We start from the raw sequence: 26,402 nt of genomic DNA on the forward strand, positions 1-26,402 counted from the left end.
GTAGGAGTAGGGGTGGGAGGGCAGGTATGGAGGGAAGAACTGCTATATTCCTAAAGTTGTGCCTATGAAATTGGTATTTATTAAATAAAAGCTTTATAAAAAATAAATTAGCACATGGCTGGTGGCTTAAAACAAACGTGTTGACAATTATATGCTAAAAAATCCAGCACAGCTCTCACCCGGCTAAAATCAAGGTGTTGACAGCACTGCATTTCCTTCTGAAGGCTCTAGCAGAGAACTGATTTCCTTGCCTTGTGTCTTCTTTCCTCTGTCCTCAAAATAGGAAATGTTTCATCTCCTTGCTCCTTCTTCTATTCTCAGGTTTCCCTCAGAATACAGCCGGGGAGGCTGGATTGTGGGACAGCAGATCAAGACGCTGCTAACAGCATCCCCTGTGAGAGCACTGGCTTGAGTCTGCACTGCTCTGCTTCCAATCCAGCGTCCTGCTAGTGCACCTGGCAAGGCAGCAGGAAATGGCGCAGTTGTTTGGGCCCTGGACACCCAGGTGGCAGACCCAGTTAGAGCTCTGGGCTCCTGGCTTAGCGTGAACCATGCCTGCCCCTTGAGGCCATTTAGGGAGTGGACCAGCAAATGGAAGAATGCTTTCTCACCATATCTCCCTCTCTCTGTCTCTGTCACTATGCCTTTCAAATTAAAAAATAAGTCTTTAGGGGCCAGTGCTGTGGCACAGCAGGTTAAGCTACCATCTGCAGTGCCAGCAACCTATATATAAAGCTGCAGGTTCGAGTCCTGGCTGCTCTGCTTCTGATATAGCTCCCTGCTAATGGCCTAAGAAAGTAGAGGAGGATGGCCCAAGTGCTTGGGCCTCTGCCACCCACATGGAAGACCTGGAAGAAGCTCCAGGCTCTTGGCTTTGGCTGGGCCCAGCTGTGGCCATTACAGCCATTTGGGGAGTGAAACAGCAGAAGGGAGATTCCTCTCTCAGTCTCTCCTCTGTCTCTCTGTAATTCTGACTTTCAAACAAATAAATAAATCTTTAAAAGATAATAATAAATAAATCTTTTAAAAAATAATGCAGCTGAGAAAGCGTAACTTTTAAGGGCTTATGTGAGTAGACTGCCCCCCCCCCCGGCCTGTATCTCGAGGTCTGCTGATTAGCAGCCTCAACAGCTGCTGCAACCTCAATTCCATACACCATCTCATTAAACGTGCCCAGGTTGTAGGGACCAGGACTTGGACAACTTCAGGACCACTATTCTGCCCACCACTGTAATATTCCACTAGAGGGCACTACCATATTCCTTAAGAGAAATATCAAATTTCAGATAATGATATAAAATTTTTGATAAAGTCAAATACTATATTACCAATAAAAGACTCAGTGTATAAACATCTCTCATTAAAATCTTTAAAAGATTAATCATATCATGTAGGAAAATATATATGCGATGAAGTGAGTTCCTTAGAATTGAAGTGGCCTGAGCATAAAGTAAGATTGATGAAATTTGTAATGTATACCTGGCCTCAAAATCCCATAGAAAATAAGACTGCCATATATTTAAAGGGATAGAGCACGTGTTATCCTACAGGAGTTTTAATGAATGGTTCCTCAGCTGTGTGGATACAGGCATCATTATTTTTGTCCTGATACGTTTGCCCAGGATGTGGCTAAGAAATGTAGAAATTTTACCGAGTCGTGCCAGAAAGGAAGAAGACAACAGATGCCAAAAAGTGTGGGAAAGAGAGGCAGGGATGGGACAGGGTAAAATGAATTGTTTCACAGTAACAAGCCAAAGATCAAAGGAGACACAGAGGGGTGAACCAGGGGCCCAATAAGCCTCATGGCCAAAGAGACAGGGCAGGGGTAGGTTTGAAGGGGAGTGAATTAGCTGGTTCCGGCGTAGGAATATAGACTTACTCACCTGTAAATTTCCTAAATCTTAGATTGATCTGCTATGAAGGGTGCTTGGGGAAAAAGATAATGCCTGAAGTATAATTATTCACCTCCATGCTGTTGGAAGCACATGGAACCTGAGAGAACCCACTGGGCAGGAGAGCACACAGACTGTGGGTAAACTGAAAGATTTCTGAAGGTGAAATTTGGGACAGTGAGATTTACCAAGTCACATGACAATATTCACTTTTCGGGCTGGGCTTTTTGATAATGAACACTAAGACCCACAGCTTGGTTGTGGGGTATATTTTCCAGGACCACACAAACACCAAGGAGTCCATTCCCACTCTCCACCCCTGCAGGCATGGACTGGAAAGGGTTACAGCTGTGCTTCCCACCATGGTGGACACTGGGACAGGAGAGGCATCTCCAATGCCTTGGCAAGATAAGAAGGGAGTTCATGAAGCTCTAGCTATGGTGGGAAGAAATCAGGAAGAGTAGTGTAGTCCCCTCCTCTGCTTCCTTCTTCCAAAGAGACACAAGAAAAGCTGAAAGGTAAACATATAGCAAAGCATCACGATGGACACCGTCCATATGAGATGTCTTCAAAAATTCAGGGAAAATGTGTATCATGAAAAATCTATGCATGGATTTCAAATATTTTGCACAAAAATAAACTCACCTTTTAATTCAATTTTCTGTGAACTTTTTGAAATACGTATATACAAGTTTTTTAATTCCTTCACTGTAACTTAAATTTTTTAATTTAATTAATTTAATGTTTAATTTTAAAACCAAGGTAATTAAACATTATTTCACAAAAAAAGAACACTCAAGGGCTAATGTTGTGGCATGGTAAGTTAATCTGCCACTTGCAATGCAGCCATGCCAAATCAGAATGCCAGTTCAAGACCTGGCTGCTCCACTTAAGATCCAGTTCCCTGCTAATGCACCTGGGAAAGCAGCCAGGGATGGCCCAAGAGCTTGGTCCCTTCCACCCACATGGGAGACTTAGATGGAGTTTTGGGCTCCTGGATTCAGCCTGGCCCAGTCTTGGCCATTGTAGCCATTTGGAGAGTAAAACTGCAGATGGAAGATATCTTTCTCTATGTCTCTCCTCTCTGTCACTCTGCCTTTCAAATAAGTAAAATAAAACTTAAAAAAGAAAAAAAAAAAGAATAGCGGCCAGCCCTGTGGTATAGCGAGTAAAGCTGTCACTAGCGGCACCAGCATCCCACATTGGCACTGGTTCAAATCCCAGCTGCTGCACTTCCCATCCATCTCTCTGCTATGGGCTGGGAAAGCAGTGGATGATGGTACAAGGGCTTGGGCCCCTGCACCCATGTGGGAGACCCAAAAGAAGCTCCAGGCTCCTGGCCTAGGATCGGCTTGGCTTTATCCGTTGTAGCCATCTGAGGAGTGAAACCGTGTATGGAAGACCTCTCTCTCTGTCTCTGCCTGTCTGTAACTCTGTCTTTCAAATAAATAAATAAATGTTTACAAAATAAAAAGAACAACTCAGTGATGTTCAAGCAGAAGGCATGTTGTGCAAGGGAAAATCAACTCAATGCAGGAGGACATACTTTCCTAGAAAAAGGAGAAACACATGCAACCTGCTGCAGGAGCTGAGAAGAGCAGCGGTGCCACTCCGCATCCCCAAGCAGAGGTCCCTGTGATGTCATGGTGTGAACCCAGGGCATAGAACACCCTGCCTGGGACAGAAACGTCCATGCACAGCAACCTGTGATGATGGCAAGAAAGCAAAGCGTCTGACAAGAGCAAGTGAACATGCTGAGGTGGCCGGTAGAAATGTGAGGTTGACAAAGGAGATAGTTGCTGTCTCTACTTCTCACTAGCCTCCTCTGGAGGGCAGAGAAGAGAAAAGGAGAGGAAGACATGCCAAACAGCTTCGGCTCTCATCCCATCTGCTATGGCATAGAGACCCATGCGCCCAGAGTTCTGAAATGGATATGGAGTAGCAAAGTAATCCAGGATGCGGATGTGACTGGTTTGTTACACCTTAGACTCTTTCAAAGGTAGCAACTCAAAACACACATCCTTGGATAGACAAGGCAGGAAGATACTTGGAATTTTTCCTGCAGAGTAGAAACAACTTCAAAAATGAGGAAAATGCAGTTTGGGTAATAGCACAAGTTTCATGTTCTCACATTTCTAAGTGATAATCAAATCTGTTAAACTAGCTTACACCATGAAGATGCAAAACACATGAATATTTGACAATGTTTACAAGCATGCATTCGCAGGAAAGCATGGCACATGAATCAAGACCAGAAGCCTCGAAGAGATTCAAGAATGTGACGCTGAGCCCAGGTGTCCCTGCAGGGGTGGCCCCGCGTGGCCTGTGCACATGTCAGCCCTCCGAGGAGAGGGGGGTGGCTTCCTTGAAGTGTCTCAGGTCCAGGAAGCTGAAGAGGTAGAGACATTACAGAATCCAACCACAGCCCCCAGGGCTGGCAGACTCCTGCCTGATGCTGCCATGGGACCCTGGCTCTTTAGCTGCGTGGTCTTTTGCCTCCTGGGAGCAGGTGAGTCTCAGAACACAAGGGCAATACTTGCCTAGCTCCAGCTCAGGTGCTCTGCTAAAGCTGCCCTCTCAGGTGTTCATAGGCACTACCTCCAGCTCTGTTTCTATTTCCCTCGCAGATCTCATGGAAGCCAAAGTGACACAGACTCCAAGACACATCACCACGGGGACCGGACAGAAGTTGGCATTAACTTGCTCTCAGGACATGAACCATGAATCTATGTACTGGTACCGACAAGACCCAGGGCTGGGTCTAAAGCTGATCTACTATTCAATTAACACGGGCAGTGTTGAAAATGGAGATGTCCATGCTGGGTACGCGGCCTCAAGAGAAGGGAAGGCAAATTTCCTCCTGACCCTGGAATCGACTAACATCAGCCAGACCTCCCTGTATCTCTGTGCTAGCAGTGATTACACAGCACTACACAGCCAGCTGCTCTCTGCACAAAAAGAGCAGCCACTAAAGCCAGGAGACACCTCCCGCAGGAGGCCACATCCCGACCAAGAGGGAACTCTCACCTCCCCAGCAGAGCCCACAGAAGCCCTCCTCACTCCCCCACTTCAGGCACTCCAAGCAAAGCAGCCCTTCTGCAGTGGATAACAGCCATGGGCTAGTCCTGCTCTCACATCTGTACCAATGCATTCGCAAAGTTCAGATAGGACAAGCTAGCTGTGTTAAACCTAGCATGGGGACTAACACCATGCAATCTTTTTTTCTTTTCGAATTGAATTGTGCTGTTCTCCAAACTAAACAGTCCATTTCCAATCCAGTTGTTCTCAAACGACCTTGTTTCCACATCCCAGGTCCTATTCCTGGATGCTCTGTCATGCAGAGGAACACCATGCCCTGAGTTGTTCCCTCGATCTGACGTCTCCCTTCTTCCGCTTCTCAGAGGATGCTGTCATCCACCCAAATGCCCATCCCAACTAAGGGAGAAATTTCTTGTACGTTTTGCTGATTTTTCTACCCTTCTGGATAATTGTGTTCCAACAAACACTGTCTGTTGCCTGGATTCCTCAAGTCACCTTCTAAGAAGTCAGTCTGTCTGCCAGCCTGCCACGTGCCCCAGCCACAAGCCACTCTGGGGCTGGGTGCCCTTCAAGCCCTTCCTTCATAAGCCAAGGTCTCCAGTTTAAGCTGAGTTACATCTTTCCACCCTCTCTGTTGTGTAGCTGTGTGAGACAACTCCTGCCCACCTCCCTTCTCTGCAGAAATACCACACTCGCCTCAGTTCCCCAGACAAGGCCTGTGCTGCCTGGGTTCTGAGTCTCCAGCTCTGACGTACACTCCACCAGGGACTCCCTTCCTTCCCCTGCATACCCACCTGCATACCTAACTAATGACTCCTCTGTAAACCACGTTAGAAGTAATGTCCCTCGGCCGGCGCTGTGGCTCACTTGGCTAATCCTCCCCCCTGCGGTGCCGGCACCCCAGGTTCTAGTCCCAGTTGCTCCTCTTCCAGTCCAGCTCTCTGCTGTGGCCCGGGAGGGCAGCAGAGGATGGCCCAAGTCCTTGGGCCCTGCACCTGCGTGGGAGACCAGGAGGAAGCACCTGGCTCCTGGCTTCAGATCAGCACAGCACTGGCAGTAGCAGCCATTAGGGGAGTGAACCAACGGAAAGAAGACATTTCTCTCTGTCTCTCATTGTCTATAACTCTCTCTGTCTCTCTCTCTCATTGTCTAACTCTGCCTGGCAAAAAAAAAAAAAAAAAAAAAAAAAAAAAGAAGTAATGTAATGTCCCCCAAGATGTCTGTGAATTGCTGGCTGGATTAGTCCCTCTGCTCTGTGCTTTTCTAACAGGCTGAACCGAGCTAATACAAACACCGAGTCCACCATGAACCCTCCTTCCATGAGCTCAGGGCTTCCCTGTTATGCGACCTGTGTCTCCTTGGAATAAGTGGGTTGTGGGCATAGGTAGGACGCCCTTGAACTCAGTTTTCCAGTCCCCTTAATGAGACCTTCGCTAGTGGCTGTACATCAGTATCCTTAAATTCTCTCTACTTCTCCTCAGTGTCCACAGATGCTAATATCTCTGAAATCCCAGTTTATCAGGTTTCAGGGCCAGAAAAGAAGATGTCTTTGCAGTACAACCAGAAAATGGATCATGACCTACATGCATGGATCCAGACAAGCACCAGGACGTCCCTAGGAGACCTGGCATCCCCTGAGCTAAGACTAGCATTTCTCCCCATGCCAGACGGCCAGCCTCTCACACCCTGCCTGCTGTTAAGCCACAGCACTGCACAGCCGCTTCCTCTCTGTACAGAGAGGCTCTCCACAGGCAGGGGGTGGCTCTGTATTCCTGAGGCCTGCCTAGAGGAGGCAACAGTGCAGTGTGTCTGCACTGGAGACAGCTGGCGTCCAACCCTGGGTCGTGGGGGAGGGCAGCACCTGTGATGGGGCTGTCACCGCCCTCCGTCCTCTTTCCCACACTTGTCTCCTGCTGCCTCGGCCCTGGCCCTTGTGCGGACTGAGCTGATACCAAGGCAGCCTGGTGCACGCCACCGTCTTCGTGCACCGAGGGCTGCAGGGACGCCCTCCAGAGCCCCACAGCACTCCCTTTTACTCACCTCTGTGTGTCAGGAGGTTGCCATCTCAGTCTAGTACCTTTCATTTTAGGATGTCAGATAACGTCATGCATTTATACAACGTAGATTCCACCAACAGCAGAAGAGTGCAGACTTCACACGCCTCATGAAAAATTTTGAAAAGAAAACCCATTCTAGCAGCAACACAAATTGTTTATTGATTTGCAATCCTTGCATGGGTAAATAGTCCAGTGAAACTGAAGTTCAGAGAGCGTTTTTGTGTAGTAGCTGTATCAGTATTGCTTGATTGATGGTAAGATTGAGTGGGCTGGATTAGATATTGACATTGACTGCTATGTCAAAACTAAGTAATGTAATCAACATCATGATGGCTGTTTTATATTATCGTGGAAACTGAAAACTGTTGTGTGACTGTAATTGATTTGTGTTGGATATAGTCAACTTTTCAAAAACGTATAGACTACTGGGAAGCTTTAATTGATGTTGTAAGTTCAAAAACTACAAGTGAACTAACTGGAAAATATAAGCATCCTGGGGGCATCTGTAACTGACCATTTTGTGCTGACCAGTGGTTCTCAACCTGCACCCAGATAACCCTGGTGAGCTACTTTTAACTGTGGTAGAAGGGTTTCCATGAGACCTACCCTTTCGACAGATTTCTAGGTGTACAATGCAGTACTGTAAACTACAGGCACGCTGCTGTGCGGCCCATCTCCTAGTACCTTGTAAAACTGGAACCTGACACAGTTGATCGGCAACTTCACTTCCCCCCTCCTCTCTCTCAGTAGCCACCAATCAACTGTCAGCTTGTATGCGTTTGAACTTCCGCTAAGTCAGATAAACCAACATGTACCACAAAATGTGTTTGGAAATTCTGGTATATAATGATAATAAAAAACGAAATTTTGTAACAGAGTTTTATTATGTTTAAATTCCCTTCAGATGATGCACTCTTTATGGTTGGACCTGGGGTTAACCACACCCACAGCCCCTTGGTTCATACACTGCTGTCCCTCACCCATAACCAGGTGAATCTGTGCATGTGGACATCTGAACGCCACTACCAATAACACAGTAGCATGGACAAGAAGGTGTTTTTTTTTTTTTTTAAATCTATTGCCCATTGGAAAAATCATTCTGTAAGTACCTACTTCTGTAGAAGCAAACCCTCAACAATTACACAGGAATGCCTAAAATTAAGTATTTGGGGTACATTAAATGTGTACATAGACACAGTGATTACTGCTCTCTCCCTCTCCCACACACAGGCACACACACCATAACACCCCTTCCCTGCCAGCACACTTAGTCTCTGCAGACCAGGTGACGTCTGATGTATCACGGGTGTGGGCAGAGACAATGACGTCACAGTCAACCAGCCGCCTTGGGCTTGAAGAAGACATGCTTTTTCCTCAACATCACCATGGAAGTCAGACTGCTCTGTGCTGGAGCCCTTTGCTTCTTGGGAGCAGGTGGGTCCGGGGAGATGGTGTCAGTCCTCTCTTGTCATGTCTAGGCCTTGGATACAAGCCGTTCCTCTCATCAGGCTCCCTACTGATCCCTTCATTTATCTCCTCTTCCTTTCCCTCGCAGGTCTCATGAAAGCAGAAGTAACTCAGACCCCACGCTATGTGGTCAAGAGGAGGGGAGAGAAGGTTTTGCTGGAATGTTCACAGGACATGGATCATGAACGGATGTACTGGTATCGACAGGACCCAGGTCTGGGGCTACAGCTGATCTATTTCTCATATGACATTGATAATAAAGAGAAAGGAGAGGTCTCTGAGGGGTACGATGTCTCCAGAGAGGAGAAACAGAACTTCTCCCTGATCCTGGCATCTGCCAGCACCAGCCACACGTCTACGTACCACTGTGCCAGCAGTGTAGCCACAGCACTGCACAGCCACATCCTCTCTGCACAAAAAAGGCAGACACCAGGGGGAAGTTGCCCCGACTCAGGGCTGATGCTGGCTCTTACGTCGCACTTGTGCCTCCAGGGAAAAAAGTGGCTGCTAAGGAGTAAGAAACCCATAGGCATGCATCTCAGCGGGAGGGCAAGAGATGCCCTTCACTTCTTTGCAATCAGGGACCATCCGGAGCTGGCCCCTCTCAGCCAAATTCCTAAGGCCCTGTCCCAACAAGAAGGAGAAACCCTCTCACCTGTTCACACGGAAGCCTTGCTGTGCCATTTTTTATTAATATTTAATGTCCTTTTCTGTCCTAGTCTTTTTTTATGATACATTTTCTGCTTGACTCAACCCCTTTGCTCTCTGTGATAGGTCATAGAGAGCACAAACACACTCTAAACTCTGGGTAAACCACTGTCCATGGGCTGATTCAAGAGAAACTTTATGCAGCTTGAATTCTGTTCATTCATTTCAAAAAGAAAAAAATAGTAAAAATAAATCTTTCGCTAGGTCCTCTGGTTTCCATGCTTTGTTGGAAAAATTCTGGTCAGAGAAAGAATAAACTACTTCTACTTATAGAAATATCTGGGGGCTGGTGCTGTGGTGTAGCCGGTTAAAGCCCTGTCCTGAAGTGCTGGCATCCCATATGGGCACCAGTTCTAGTCCCGGCTGATCCACTTCCAATCCAGCTCTCTGCTATGGCCGTGGAAAACAGTGGAAGATGTCCCAAGTCCTTGGGCCCCTGCACCCGCATGGGAGACCTGGAAGAAGCTCCTGGCTCCTGGCTTCGGATTGGCGCAGCTCCAGCCATTGCGGCTATCTGGGGAGTGAACCAGCTTTGGAAGACCTCTCTCTCTATCTCTACCCCTCTCAGTAACTCTTTCTTACAAATAAATAAAATAAATCTTAAAAAAAAAAACAGAAATATCTGGAGCAGATTTCTGTTGATCTTTTTAAAAAATATAACATACTACCCAGCCAGTAAATATGAACTAAATTTTCTGCTTGGGGAATGCAAAAAAAAAATATAAAGGGTGGTAAAAATCCCAAACTGTAGAGAATTTGCAAACCTGTTATCAAGATGAAATAGGCACATGAAAATATATTCTGATTCAAGCTACATTTTTATATATAAGAAGCCAGAGGGAAAAAGTCAATAAATGTGTACTACAGTAGTCAAGATCAAGTTCATAGGAGAGATCATACTTGAGTTGACTTTGGATAAAAGTTGACAAGGAAAGGATTGTCAGAGGAAGAACCAGCCTGACATGATTCCGTGAGTGATTCCCCATGGAATGAATGAAAGGGTAGACTCACCCCCTGAGAAAAGGCAGGAATCACAGACTTCCCGGCTAAGGTCAATACCAGAATGCAGAAAACACAGCTCCACAGAGTATTGTTAAGTAACAGATGACACATCTGAAACTTCTACCCATAGCAGGTTCTCAGTGAGCCCACACTGTCTCATAAATCCTTTATTTCCCACAGCAAGCATTGCCCAGACTCATAGGATCAATTGCAAGAGAAGGCAACATGTACCAGCATGATTTGTTCATTTCCAGTGCCACCGGCAACCATTCCCATCATAGCTGGCACCACCTCAACTGAGTCTCTGGTAGAAACAGTGCCACACCAGAGCCAACACCTCTTCCAACAGGATTGACACCTGCCCCCTCCAACACACCCTCACCTTGCAACACAGGAGAGAGGAAGAATTCATGAACTTAGTGGAGAGTATGCAGGGATGGGCTATCACATCAAAACAACAAATCACAGAAGACGTCAAGAGGAAGGATTTAGATTGGGATAAGAGGTTTGAGTTGAACAACAAACTGAAAAAGTATTCTAAGAGGAGCTCACAGATTAATTCTTAAAAGCACACAAAATGTCATTAATATTAACCATAAAGTACAGAGAACTATTACAAAAATGCAAAGTAGTATTTGAATTAAGATATACCACATTAGGAGACTGGAATATCACAGAAGAAAACGATTGCCCTCTAAGACTCCGCAAACACAATTGCTTTAATTGTGTGATTTAATATCACGAATTCTTCTGTGGTCAGTAGCAGTGTGACCAAGAGTTCTTTTCTGGGCCAGAGTGGGAGGACTGTATGGCTTCTTCCTTTTGGAAAAAAGGACAGGATAGTGAAGGAAAGAACCTTTGTTGGCCGGCGCCGCAGCTCAACAGGCTAATCCTCCGCCTTGCGGCGCCAGCACACCGGGTTCTAGTCCCGGTCGGGGCACCAATTCTGTCCCGGTTGCCCCTCTTCCAGGCCAGCTCTCTGCTATGGCCAGGGAGTGCAGTGGAGGATGGCCCAAGTGCTTGGGCCCTGCACCCCATGGGAGACCAGGAGAAGCACCTGGCTCCTGCCATCGGATCAGCGCGGTGTGCTGGCCGCAGCGCGCCTACCGCGGCGGCCATTGGAGGGTGAACCAACGGCAAAAGGAAAACCTTTCTCTCTGTCTCTCTCTCACTGTCCACTCTGCCTGTCAAAAAAAAAAGAAGAACCTTTGTTTTCTCCTTAGGAAGCACTGAGAAACTCCATGAAGTTTATTTTAACAGGTAGAAACCCTGCCAGACAGTAGTGTTTTCTCATAATTACAAATGAAGAGCCTACACTTAGTAACTTGCTGGTAGCCAGACAACTGGCACTTTAGTGGCAGGAAAAGTGCTTCAGTGTTGGTCTTGAAAGGACCCAGGAACTGAATCCCAGCTGGGAATATTTCCATTCTAAGCTGGATCCCAAGTCCAGTGAATAAACAAGAGTGTCAATTTGTTAAGTCAACAACAGGAGTCACTGTGCACTTACTCCTCATGTAGGATCTCTGTCCTTAATGTGTTGTTCAATGTGAATTAATGCTATAACTAGTACTCAAACAGTATTTTACACTTTATGTTCTGTGTGGGTGCAAACTGATGAAATCTTTACTTAATATATACTAAATCAATCTTCTGTATATAAAGATAATTGAAAATGAATCTTGATGTGAATGGAATGGGAGAGGGAGCGGGAGATGGGAGGGTTGCAGGTGGGAGGGAAGTTATGGAGGGGGGAAAGCCATTGTAATCCACAAACAGTTCTTTGGAAATTTATATTTACTAAATAAAAGTTTTAAAAAAAAAAGAAAAGATGTAAATCACACGGCCGGAGAATCAGGTCTTCTACTCCTGTCACATCAGCACAACCACAGTGTCAAAGACATTTTTCATGGCATAAATTTGCACACTTCCACACTGAAGTCGAGTGATGAAGGCTTGCTGGCAGAATGTGGGTCTTCCTAGTGAGGGGGAAGTGGGCACAGCCATGTTGGCTGTGGAGTTTTGCAGCATTCTTTAGTTGCTGCTGCTAAACCAGCTATACAGTCATGGAATCACCATCGATCACTCCTGGCACCGTCTTATCCATGTGGCTAATACTGAGGACTGAAAATGTGTTGCTGAAATGAAATGAACCCTATATCCCAGCATCCTCCAAATTGAGCTAGTTAATTTTTTATGGTTTGAAAAATTTTGAAATGTCTTCTTACTGAGGTCATATATTATTCAATTAATTTTGATTCATTAAAACAGAAAGAGCCAGCAATGTGACACTGTGGGTTAAGCTGCTGTCTGCAGTGCCGGCAACCTATATGGGTGCTGGCTCGAGTCCTGGCTGCTCCACTTCCAATACAGATTGCCGCTAATACACCTGGAAAAGCAAAAGAGGATGTCTAAAGTCCTTGGGCTCCTGCACTCACCTGGGAGACCAGAGAGAAGCTCCTGGCCCCTGCCTTTGGATCAGCCCATCTCTAGCCATTGTGGCCATCTGGGGAGTGAACCAACAGATGGAAGGTCTCTCTCTCCTCTCCTCCTCTTCTCTTCTTTCTCTCTCACTCCCTCCCTCCCTCCTCTTTCTCTTCCTCCTCCTCCTCCTCCTCTCTCTGTTATTCTGCATTTCAAATAAATAAAATAAAATCTTAAAAAATAAAATGTCCTTAATGTGTTGTACTATGTGAATTAATGGTATAACTAGTCCTCAAACAGTACTTTATACTTTGTGTTTCTGTGTGGGTGCGAACTGTTGAAATCTTTACTTAGTATATACTAAATTAATCTTCTGTACATAAAGATAATTGAAAATGAATCTTGATGTGAATGGGATGGGAGAGGGAGCGCGAGATGGGATGGTTGCAGGTGGGAGGGAGGTTATGGGGGGGAAAGCCACTGTAATCCAAAAGCTGTACTTTGGAAATTTATATTTATTAAATAAAAGTTAAAAAATTGAGAAACTGAAAAAATAAATAAAATGGAAACCATGAGTCAGGTCCTGTGGTACAACAGGCCAAGCCACCACATGAGATGCTTACATGAGGTGCTGGTTGAAGCCCTGGATAATCCACCTCTGATCCAGCTACTTGGAGATGGTGGCTTGGGTTCATGCCACCCATATGAGAGACTGGTGGAGTTTCTGGCTCCTCTGGCTCCTGGCTTTGGCCTGGCCCAACCCTGACTGTTGTGAGCCTTTGGAGATTGAATGAGCAGATAAAAACTCTCCCTCTCTCTCTCTCTCCCTCCCTCCCTCCCTCCTTCCCTTCCTCTCTCCCTCCTTCCCTCCCTCTTTGCCTCCCTCCTTCCCTCCCTCTATTTCAAATAAACAGTAAATAACTACTTTGTAAAAAAAAAAAAAGGAAAAACAGAAATAGCAGGAAATCAGAAGTCATAGGGGCTTCTTCATCCCATTTTTCCCTACAAAATGCAGTGATGCAGCCAACTCCCAACTACAACACAGATCTCCCGCTCTGTGGAGGCCTCAGTGGTGCCTCAGTTCATTCAGGCTAAGTCAAGGATGGTAGAGAGGAGAGCTCCTCGCTTGTACACAAGCCTCTTCCAGAATACTCAAGTACCTGTGCTATGCAACTGATTCAGTCTATTTAATTTGTGTCATCCAAGGGGCATCATTCGTTAATGGAAACATTAAAAAGCAAACCATAAAAAGATCCAAAGGAAGCAAAATTACAGCAAAGGGAATATAATTACTGCGTATTACTCTCTGAAAATGTGTATTCAACTCTCTTGGGTGGGATACACATCACCAGGCAGTAACCGAAGAGTGGAAGACAACGGTCAGTCCACTAACGGGAACAGTGGAAGGAAAGAATGGTCCCCAAGCCCACACAAGGATGCTCATGTGCTTCTCATACAGCACCTTCTGGTCTAGGAAAATGAAGATAGAAGATACTCAGAGAGTCCATCCCTCTTGAACTCGTGCTTCCTCCTAACAAGCCTACGAGCTCTCAACATTCTACAGATCTAGCACTCAGTTACAGATTGTGTAGTTCCTGCATCTAGAATTATTGCTTGTCCATCTCATAAAATTGAAATCATATGTATGTGTTCTTTGAATTCAGTTATATTCTTGCTTCTATTTATTTATTTAAAAAATACTATCAGGGCCAGCGCCGAGGCTCAATAGGCTAATCTTCCACCTTGCGGCGCCAGCACACCGGGTTCTAGTCCCGGTCAGGGCGCCAGATTCTGTCCCAGTTGCCCCTCTTCCAGACCAGCTCTCTGCTCTGGCCTGGGAGTGCAGTGGAGGATGGCCCAAATGCTTGGGCCCTGCACCTGCATGGGATACCAGGAGAAGCACCTGGCTCCTGGCTTCGGATCAGTGTGGTGTACAGGCTGCAGCACGCCAGCTGCAGCAGCCACTGGGGGGTGAACCAATGGCAAAGGAAGACCTTTCTCTCTGTCTCTCTCTCACTGTCCACTCTGCCTGTCAAAAAATAAATAAATAAAAAATACTATCAGAATGTGTGGGAAAACTAGGTGAAACTAGGGTTATAGGAGAATAATTTATAAACTGGGCAGAAATTTTTTACAGATCATCCAAACAACACAAAACCAAAAATGTATCCTAAGAAACTAAGTGAGAAGGTCTTGAGCCTTGGAATTACAGGACACATTAAGAATGAGAACCAGACCTGGGCTGAAAGCAAAGAGAGTAATTGACATACATAGTCTGATAGAGGCAATTAACCAAATCCCCCTGTCAAGAACCGTGAATATTATAAAACTTTACCACGCTCACTGAGAAGAGAACCTACTGCCGTTCCACAGACAGGAGACACAGAGTCAGAGACAAGGTCCTCCAGTGCTCTCCACACAGCGGGCAACGTGAGCGCCATGTTTCTGTGGGCTCCCTCTGCCCCTCACCTCGCGTTCCCCAACAGTGATGCAGAATAGCTCCTGGATGCTACACATGCAGCAGGTGGAGTCCCAGCTGACACAAGTCCCAGTCTTCTAAAGGGGCTGCCACCTAATCTGACTGACCTGTGTCCCAGAGCAGAGGTTTCCGGACTTGGGGCACAGGCAGCGCACTGCAGACTTTGAAGGAAGGTGCAGTCAAGGACCTCCCCCACCCCCGGCTGCCCCTGCTGTTATGCACATTAGCACCCCAGCTCAGGAGCCTTCATTCTATCTCTGTCTGGAGCCCTGGGCAGAAGTCTCCTCAGGTACCTCCTAGATATCTAGATAATCAAAAACAAAACAAATAAAAACAGGCCTCGGACCCCTTAATCATCCACATACAAAATTTTACATGAGAAGGATCAAAGACCTAAGGTAAAACCTAAGCATATAAAAATTCCACATTATACGAAAGTCCCTCTATGCAGGATTCAGAAAGTAATATTTATAAAAGAGAAAAATTATATAACAGGATTCATCAAAATCAGAAGATAAGAAAGGGAATAAGTAAGCCAGGAGAAAACACCCATTATATTTCTGTAAGTGTTGGAACTGTTGTCAAGAATATTCAAAGTCCAACAACCAATTAACTAGGTTAATTTAAAATAAAAACCTGATTTTTTTACAAAATGAGTAAAAGATTTATACAGATATTCCAAAATATATTTGAATGACCAGTCATCTCATAAAAAAATGTCAATATCTTTGGACATCAGGGAAATACCCACTAAAACCATAATGAGACACAATAAAGATGTATATGCCCACTCAAATGAAAACACCTTGGCATGAAGAAATATTGGCGGCCAGCACTGCGGCTCACTAGGCTAATCCTCCGCCTGCGGCGCTGGCATAACGGGTTCTAGTCCCGGTAGGAGCGCCAGATTCTGTCCCGGTTGCCCTTCTTCCAGTCCAGCTCTCTGCTGTGGCCAGGGAGTGCAGTGGAGGATGGCCCAAGTGCTTGGGCCCTGCACCCCATGGGAGACCAGGAGAAGCACCTGGCTCCTGCCATCGGATCAGTGTGGTGCGCTGGCCTCAGCGCGCCGGCCGCGGCGGCCATTGGAGGGTGAACCAATGGCAAAGGAAGACCTTTCTCTCTGTCTCTCTCACTGTCCACTCTGCCTGTCAAAAAAAAAATATTAGCAAGGATTTGGGGTCACCAGAGCTTCCGTATATTGTTAGTGAAAGTGGAAAATGGTACAATCAATTTGGGGAAAAGTCAACCAGTTTCTTATATAACTAAATATACATCTGCTCCTGTGATCCAGTGATTAGACTCCTAAGCACAAGTCTTCATTCAGGAGAGATGAAACCTAAATCTACAAAAAAATATGAATTGCAATGTTTATAAGAAATATATTTACAATTGTCAAACCCTAAAATCATCCCAAGTGTCCACCTGCAGGAGAACGGCTAAACAAACTGAGGTGGAGTCCTACGGTGATATGTTCTACCACAATAACAAGGAATGAAGTATTCATACCCGCAAATTTGGATAAATCTCAGAAACCTACTTAGTGAAAAAAGTCTTGCACAGAACAGTGTATCCTGTATTATTCAATCATATGAAGTTCTGTAAAAAGAATGCCTAATTTACAATGAAAAATTCAGAACACAGCCGCCTCTAAGAGGGTAGAGTGGGAGTTAACTAGATAAGGCTATGAAGGAATTTAGGGGGCAGTGATAATCATCTGTAGCTTGGTAGATTATATGGATGTATAATTCATCAAAACTCAATGATTTTCAAGATCTTTATTTCACTATATATAAATTTGATCTCCTTAATTATACATTTAAAAGCCATAAACAAATCTTTAATTCCAATTAATGAATAGTTACTGAAGTGTTTAGGGTTGAAAAATGTCTTCAGCTCACTTTTAATTTTTTAACCAATAACATTAATCAATAACATTTCATGGATTGATGGGTGATTAGAAGGATGGGGAGATGGTTAGATGACAAAGCAGTAACAAACAGCTTTTTCTAGCTAGGTGGCAGATACGTGCATGTTCACTATGTAATACTTTTGCTTGAAATGTTGGGACCAGTGCTATGGCATAGCAGGTAAAGACTCTGCATATGGTACTGGCATTCCATATGAGCACCAGTTCAAGTCCTGGCTGCTCCACTTCTAATCCAGCTCACTTCTCTGACTTAGGAAAGCAGTAGAAGATGGCCCAAGTGCTTGGGCCCCTGCACCCGTGTGGGAAGACCCAGAAGAAGCTCCTGTTCCAGACTTTGGATCGGCCCAGTTCCAGCTATTGCAGCCATTGGAGGAGTGAACCAGCAGATGGAAGATCCTTCTCTCTCTGTAACTCTGCCTTTCAAATAAATAAATCTTTTAAAAAGCATTTGAAATGTTTTATAGTAGGATGGGAAATAATGAGTCACTATGTACGCATATTAAATCAACTGTATGCTATATTGAGAAAATACGTAAAAAGCAAGGACAGGAAGCTTTGGGCTTTTTTAATAGAGCCTGTGCAGTAGAAGGGGAGTTTGATGCAGATAAACTTGAACAAGCAAGGAACAGTTCTAGCGACACGCACAAGAAGCTCCCAGACCAGTGGCCTCTGGAGAAGGTAATTTGCATGATACTGCTATGTGCATATACTAATTCAATAAATATATGCATTAAGATTATTATAGTTTACTGTACATGACACTCCCTGAAATCAAACTGTGGACAGATCACCACGGGTTGCAAAGCATGAAAAGGAAAAGGAACAGTTCTGCTGTTGCTTTAATGGGGGAGAAAAGAGTTCGAATTTGTGACGAGTAGGGATCATCTGGTAATTTTCATGAGAAGATTAATGAAATGAAAAAAATATTTGGATTGTTTTGGCAACAACAATATTTTGACGAAGATATTCGAAAGTATTACATGTCAAGAAAAAATCGAGTGTTCTATACCTTTTCCCAGCTGCACTACCACAGTAGTGTTGTGCCCAGGTCACATCTCACAGTTGGAGCAGCGTCTCACACACCTGCACACACACCTTATGAAAGGGTTACTAGAATACCTTCATCCCTAATCTACCATATTCCCTTTGTTCTAAGCCAAGCGCTCTTTCACAAGTTTTTAAAATATGGGTGATTTCTATAATCAATGTTCACCTTTCCTGTGATAGTATTTATACTACTATACTGCAAATTAACAATTTTGTTTAATGGTGTATTTTGTAAAAAAAAAATAAGAGAAGAAATAGGAGAGGAAGGAGGAAGAAGGGTGGAGTGGGGACAGGAGGTAGGGTTGTTGGGAAGTATCACTGTGTTCCTAAATCTGTATACATGAAATTGGTGGACCTAAAATAAAATTTAAAAAAGGAGACCAAAAAAAAGTTAGATTAGTTTTACAAGGCTGACTGCTACTCTTTCTAGAAACTCCCTGCTTCCTTCAGGGTGGTTAGCCTACCATTCTCATCGATCCACCAGAGTGTACTCTCCTAAGGCAACTGCAAAAGGGATGACAAACCTAAACAATATTGATGCTGGCTTTTGGGATCACATAAGTATTAACTGAGTTCTGACTCTGGGCAGATATTTAAACCTCTGAGTCTTATCTGCAAATTTTCCTGTTTTTTTTTTTTTTTCACATTTAGTGACAGTAGCCGTCTACATAGCCTAACCCACAGCAAATTGAAACAATGCATGAAAATGATAGAGTATGTGCTCAAAATATTTCTCCAGCTTTTATGCAAGTATACACTATTTCAGGTATTTACATGATGGGGAAATCCTTTGAATAATAGAGAAGGATCATAGCATTGTGGTCAAATTCTGTTTATTTACCATATTGAGCTGAATTAGAACAGAATAAATTGTATTGCAAATACTGAGACAGTGAAGAGAAACAAAATAGTTGTTACTATGATGACCAAAATAAGGGAACAGATATGAGAGATAATACACACACCTAACCTAATGCAGTTCATAAACTGGCAAATAAGGTAGGGAAGGGGAAACATCAAATTGCTGAGCCTAAAGACAAAGAAGAGTAGGGTAACTACAGAGCCTATTCATCTGGAAAAGAGAATTCATTCCTGAACGTATGTGTGTGTACGTGCGTGTGCGTGTGTGCATGTGTGCGCATGTGTGTATGTGCGAGTGTGTGTGTGAGTGTGTATGTGTGTGTGCGTGTGTGTGCACATGTGTGCGTGCGTGTGTGTCTGTGTGCATGCACGGTGTGTGTTGGGGAAGAAATGAGTTCAGTTTGAAACAACCTTGATCAAGATCCAAGGGGCAGCTAAAACTCAGTTACAAAGATCCCTCCTACTCTGAAATTGTTTCAAAATCAGTTCTTTGAAGTCAATAATGTGTCCCATCTGGCTTGTATACCGGAAGAATAGCACATGCTTGCTGCTCAACAGTGGTGCGTGGGGAGGATGGTAGATAAATGGTGCATGCTGGGATGCCTCGGAAATGACTCCAGGTGAAGTTTCACTAGGGGGCAGACTAAAATGTTCCTCATTCTGCAGCTACACGGGCAGTCTCCCGTGGAAGACAGAGCAAGTAGGGCAGGAACTACCCTGTGAGGAGGAAAGATGAACTTGAGTTTCACTTCTTAGTGTCTTTACGCAGGGTGGAGGCCATCACCTAAGGATGCTGGCTCTCTTGCTGCTTCTCCAGGGAGGAGGTAGGAGTCTTGTTCCATGGGGAGGATGAGTTTCCATTAATGCAGAATAGAGAGGTGGAGAGTTTTTCTCCAGAGGGTCTGAATTCACCAAACAGAGAATGATGGGGCGATGGCAGATGACAGGATGCTGATAGACTATCAGCTGGCAAAACCAAAATACGGCAGCGCTACGGGGTCATCTGGGGTGACTCTGAGACCTCCCTGCCTGGGGACCTACTTGATCCCATGCTTGTCGGTCCTGATAGCTCTCTCTCTCTCTCTCTCTCTGCAACAAGGCTTTGTGTTTGGCGTTCTCGTCTCTCAAAAGCCAATCAGGGATATCTGTCAGCGTGGGAGCTCCATCATGATCCAGTGTCAGATCGATGGTCAAGCGTCCCTGATGTTCTGGTACCGTCAGCTCCCGGGACAGAGCTTGATACTGATCGCAACTGCAAATCAGGGCTCTGAGGCCACGTATGAGAGTGGGTTCACCAAGGACAAGTTTCCCATCACTCGTCCTAACCTGACATTTTCAACCCTCACTGTGAGTGATGTGAGCCCTGAAGACAACGGCTTATACCTCTGCAGCTTTGGGGACACAGTGCTGGGCACAGATCAAAGATCTAAGCAAGAACCTCAGCTCCCTCCTACACAGTTCCCACCCAATGGGACCGAGGGCCTTGTCAGAGTGGGACAGAGGGAGGAAACCACAACTCTTGGATAGAGACAGCTGCTGGGAGTTTGTGGGTAGGCATGCATGTGGCTAGCCTGCAGATGGGGAGAGAAGCTGCCCTACTCATCCATCTGTGGACAGGAAGAGAGGCTCCTGGGAAGCAGAGGGCAAACTTTCTTCCACGAGAGTGTTTGGAAATGCTAAGTAATGATAATGAGAATTAAAAATATCCTTTTACTGTTTTATTTCGAGGCTGTATTTAGTCTGTTTCCCACCAATTTTTCTACACAACAACCCATTCTCTATCATAATGTATTTTGAAGGAAACAGTCATTTTGATATTGCACTGGTCCACTGCATTAACATCCCGTTGATTGAATAGGAATTGCAAAGCTGCCTCTGTAGGACAAATGTATGTCAGAGCAATGTAAAATCTGGAAAGAAGTTCAGGGACTGCCCTGGGAGGGAGCCTTGGGATGGGGGTGGTCCAGAGGTCTGTGGCATGTGGAATATCTCCTCTAACGTGACAAGTAAGCGACTGCACCTTCTTCCTTTTATCTCTGCCAGGGAGAAAGAGGTGCACTACCAGCAGGGGCCACTGCTTAGTCCTCTGGCATTCACCCTGGACTCTGGATCTACCGTCTGTGATTGTCTGCTCTGGTCTATTCACTCTGTACTGCTAAGCCAGTGCAGGAGGGTTCTGCAGCAGAGCAAGCCTGTTCCTGCAACTTGGGCCATGCAGAGAGCTGACCCAGGTGTTTCTGAAGAGCTGGTGGCACATATGAACACTCTACGGGGCATTTCCCCATAAAAGAATCACAATGAAGTATGAGACAAGTTCACTGTGTCCTACTGTCCTGGTTACCACACCAGCCCACTGCATCTTGAACTGCACTTTTACTACTTCCCTATGTCCTGTGAGAACACACACACACACACACAGGTTTATTACTTATCAGGAAGAGGAGTCGTTACTCTTATAGATAGAAAGGTAGATCAGAGGTAGGTCTGGTAACTCAAGGCTCAGGAGAGATGCTCAGGGTAGATGGAATCTGATTTGTGTGCCCAGCATCTACACTGCAGTTGAGTGACCACGGAAAGCATGGTCAATGTTGGGTTTTATGTCTCAAGGACAACATGGCGTGCTGGGCTAATGTATTGAAAAGCATCCTGTTTCCAGGGAAGACTGAAACACAGCCCTTATCTCCAGATGTTGTACTCTTAGCTCTTTCTACAATTACCCTTGACAACTATTAGCTTGAAAGGGTGGAAAACGTTGTTAGTCCACAGCCCCCTGGAGACCCACCCTGCAGGGAAGTGCAGAGTGTAGATGTAAAACCATACCCTTTGGTACCTGCCAGTAATCATCTCCTCTTTGAAAGCTGCTCCTTGCTCTTTACTGGATGCCTCGTTGTGATATTCAGAACCGAAAAACTGCAAAGATGGACATGCACAGAGTGCTTCGTCATTCGCTGGAAAACGTTTAATCATGACCAGACTCCAGCATGCTGGAAGAAGGCACAAATCAATCTCACAGCACATCACAGAGTCTCGTGGTATCCACTTGTCCTTCTCCTGGTTTCCCTCCAACTCACACCCAGGGTTTCATGGGGCTTAGCTATTTCCAATGACAAAGCATAAGGCCACCTGCTGGATGAGTCTGCACACTATTCTGAAGCAATCATTGGAATCTAACCCATGCATGGTACTGAGAGGGAAGCTTTCTCTGGGCCCTATCTTTGGTCCACAAATCCAGTTCTTCACATTTTGTAGCAGGAGAGCTGGCCTAGAGGAAAGGGACCGATGCATTGGCTGCCTTCCAAACGGATGGCACAGCCTAGACATTTCATAAATCAAATGCGTGTAGAGAGCTCAATTGACTGATTAGACTTATCTCTGAACTTGATTTGTGGGGCTCAGTCTGGATCGAACATGGCTTAGATAAATAAATAGACACACCATTTATTACAGTCTATATATTATGGACAGGTGTTTCAGTAATAGTAGCCTACAGGAATTCTTCCTTCTGGGCCCAGCACTGGCTTTTTTCTGCTTACTCTCTTGCTGACTTGAGTTGTTTAAGCAACTCTAACAGGTCCAGCAGTGGACTGGATGAGGAGTGGCTGGTATGTGAACAGAAAGACTCGCCAGCCCATTACAAGAATGCATCTATCTTTAAATAACCTTAGAGGGGCTGGCACTGTGGTGCAGTGGATTAACACCTGGCCTGAAGCGCCGGCATTCCATATGGGTGCTGGTTCGAGACCCGTCTGCTCCATTTCCAATCCAGCTCTCTGCTATGGCCTGGGAAAGCAGAAGATGGCCCAAGTCCTTGGGCCCCTGCTCCCACATGGGAGACCCAGAAGAAGCTCCTGGCTCCTGGCTTCGGATCAGCACAGCTGGGGAGTGAACCATCGGATGGAAGACCTCTCTCTCTCTCTTCCTCTTTCAAATAAATAAATAAATAAATCTTTTAAAAAATTAATAACCTTAGAGCCTCAATCACTAGAGACTTCCCCATTCGCCCTCTCTAGAAGCCTGTAAAATAAATACAATATGTGAATGACACTTCACTCTGGGCATAAAATATGCATATCTTCTGTAGATTCAGGTAGGGGGCAGGAGTGACCCACCACAACCAAGTGATGCCTTCAGCCTCTGCCCCAGTCTTCAATTGCTCTAGATCATGCGGAACACCCCTTCAGTGCACAGATGGAATAATGTTCAAGCTGAAATATCCAACGAAACAACTGCTTATTGGATAAATAGAAATGGTGATATATGGATTAGAAGACAAAGGGTGGAGTGAGCGTATTAGCCAAGGATTTTAGAAGTCTGCTTCCCATATCAGAGCTCCTGGGTTCAATTTCCAGTTTCACCCCAGATCCAGCCTCTTGCCATTGTGCACCCCTGGGAGGCAGTGGTGATGGCTCAAGTAATGGATTGAGTTTCCAACTCCCTGCTCAGTCTCAGGCCCAACCCAGCCCCAGCTATTGCGGGCACTTGGGGAGTGAACAGTGAATGGAAGCGCTGTCCCCACCTCCTCATGTATGGGTTTATGTAAGAAGAAGAAGACATATAACAGAAGGAAAGAACTGGGAATGGGGAAATGACAATCCAGGATCTTACAATCCAGGCGGTGGATGATAAAAGTACTGGGGCCAAAGAGGAGTTGACATGGAGCTGAGAGGCAACATGTCAGATGGGGGGGTGGGGTGAGGGGTGAGAAGTATGAAAAAAACAGAGTAGCGACCTGGGGTATGTCATAAATCTGCTTTTCCAACTGAGAGCTGTGAAACACTCTATGAGCTTAGCTGAACAGGGAAAGGTTCTGTCACCATCTCTGCATTCCGTGGCCCCGAGTCCTTGGAGAACTTACTCTCTGAGCTGGAGACGATGCAGCTGTAAGAAGGAACATCGGGATCTTCTGCCTACCACCTTGATGAAGCAACACTGAGAATCAAATAAGTCAAGGAAAGCAGAATGCTCTGCGGTAGGAGAACACGCAAGCTCTGGAGGCAGACCCCACGCTTCAATCCCACCCTTACAACTTACTGGCCAGATGACTAGCAGTGAGCTGCTTTGCCTCCACAGCGTTCATCTGATCATATACAAAATGGGCCACCAGACAAGAGGTGGTGACGGTAGAATGAAGAGAGGTGCATGAAAGACTTCCTCAATGCTTGGTGCCTGGTACACACAGGGAAATGAATCCATGCTATCCTGTTTAAAAGACGGTCATTTGATATGCTAAGCAGTAAATACAAGCCTGGAGAATTCCTTAGAAGCATAGACAGAGGCATCCATAGTTGGGAGTAAACAGTACCAAGAACAAAACGCACACGCAGATGGCATGTGGGCAGCTGGGTCTGAAGCTAACCTATACATCTGAGTCTGGAGAAGGAAGTGCTAGTTTCTACCCATGGCTACCTTCTCAGTCTGTGCTGACCTCACGCCATACTGTGGGCATGATCACTATTTTAAGGATGAAGACAGAATATCAGGAAAAGGCTAATCTTATAAGCTTTACTTGCAGGAAATCCTCGTGCTTTTAGATCTTCTCTTTTTGGACAGAGAGGCAGAGCCACAAGCACCAACCCAAAGATCCCTTTTCCTGTCTTCTATCAAGCATCACCTCCCCGTGGGACTCACTGGTACACGCAGATGCCTGGACCTGAGTCTCTCCTGATTCCCTAAAGAGGGGTCGATGCACACCCCACAGCAAGGGGACACAGCAAATCAGCATATTAAATGATATCACAGGGAAGGCCCCCATTTATCAAGGCTCCACAACCTGGCTGCCTCCGACCCTTAGCTATCTCTGTCATCTGTGTGCTAGACATCGTCTAGACAGACCCGAGGGCATGGCAAGGTAAGCCCCTGGGACAAGGTTCCAGGTGAAAGATTAATTCAGTGTGGAATTCCTGCCAGGGAGATAAGTTACAGGAGGGAACAGGATGTAAGATTTGCCCTCCAGAGACTTCTGGCTTGGTCCTCAATAAACCTGTTGGAACCACCTGCAGCAAATCCCACACTCCACAATCCTTTCTACGTATTCCTGCCGCTGGGGCCGGCCCTGACATGTGTAGATCTGTGTTCACGGGCGAGACAGAATCCTTCTGAGCCACACGTCCGCCCTCCACACGTGGAAACAATTTCATTCTGCACACCTCACAAGCAAAACTCTCTTTGAAAAGTTAGACTGTGGAACTCAATACAAAGGAAAAGCAGGTAGCCCTGCAGTCTGAGAGCTCTTGAAAACCCGTCAAGAACCAAACAGAGCAAGGTCTCCACTTTGGGATGGGCCCTCGGAATGGGAGGAGTGCCATGTGGGAAAGCGGGGCTCTGAGCAGTGGGTCGCCTGGTGTGGAGGAACGGGTCTGGCGTCCATGCCAGGAACGGTGCCGGGAGGTGCTCTGTGTTCCCTCCCAACCCCAGGAGCCCCGCCTGGCCTTTTCTCCAGCTCCTTCTTGGGTCCACTTGCTCCGTCCCTCCAGCCCACTCGCCATCTCAAGTCCCTCCTCCAGATTTTGAGCTGACCGTTTCTCACTCTGTGCAGTATCTCCAGAAGGCTCCCTCCTTTTCAACCTTTTAGAGAACTCAGACATGGACTCTGCCCTCCTCACCAGCCCTGAGCTTAGAGGCTCTCAGAAGGAGAAGCATCCCCGTGGGAAGGCTCCTCTGATGGGCTTGGACGATCAGACTCTCGCACACACACACGCTCCATCTCCATCTCACACCCCTCGGGCCGGGCGGTGCCTCAGTAAATTACACGGCTGTGTCTTGCTGGCCATGGAGAGACCTTGATGTGATCCACTCTGGGAGGCTTCACTCTGTATGCACTGCTCCTAAGTTGGAAAACTCCAGATCCCCTCCACCCCACTGCACTTCTTGGTTACTGAACCCAACGCTTGACCCATTTGCCATGTGTAATCTCTCTACCTCCTGCAGACTCTGATCAGAACACAGATTACCATTGTCCAGATCCTGCTAACATCTGACCTGAGCCGAGTGGTGTAATTCTGGCTCTGGCTGTTGGCTCCTGGCAGGTGGAGCTTGTTTCCGTCACCTTTAGAGCAGATTGCCAGCCAGGGAAGTCACAGAGCACTGAGCAAGACCGATGTCCTGCCATGGAGAAGGAGTGTGGTACTGTCCTAAATGTATTGGGTGAGCTCCTACTTCAATGTTGCCCCACCCCCTTTAATACTCCCAATCTGTGTTCTTTTTTTTTTTTTTTTTTTTTTTTTTTTTTTTTTTGACAGGCAGAGTGGATAGTGAGAGAGAGAGAGACAGAGAGAAAGGTCTTCCTTTTGCCGTTGGTTCACCCTCCAATGGCCGCTGCAGTAGGCGCGCTGCGGCCGGTGCACTACGCTGATCCAATGGCAGGAGCCAGGTGCTTCTCCTGGTCTCCCATGCGGGTGCAGGGCCCAAGCACTTGGGCCATCCTCCACTGCACTCCCTGGCTAAAGCAGAGAGCTGGCCTGGAAGAGGGGCAACTGGGACAGAATCCGGCGCCCTGACCGGGA

The 26,402-nt window shown here is 46.0% G+C and overlaps 1 gene segment (V, D, J or C); it reads left to right on the forward strand.

Annotated features, from left to right (window-relative positions):
• Window positions 1–26,402, forward strand: part of LOC133757555 (T-cell receptor beta chain C region-like) — a 142,936-nt gene that overhangs the window by 98,856 nt on the left and 17,678 nt on the right.

The sequence above is a fragment of the Lepus europaeus genome, chromosome 1, assembly GCF_033115175.1.
Source record: "Lepus europaeus isolate LE1 chromosome 1, mLepTim1.pri, whole genome shotgun sequence".
NCBI lineage: Eukaryota > Metazoa > Chordata > Mammalia > Lagomorpha > Leporidae > Lepus > Lepus europaeus.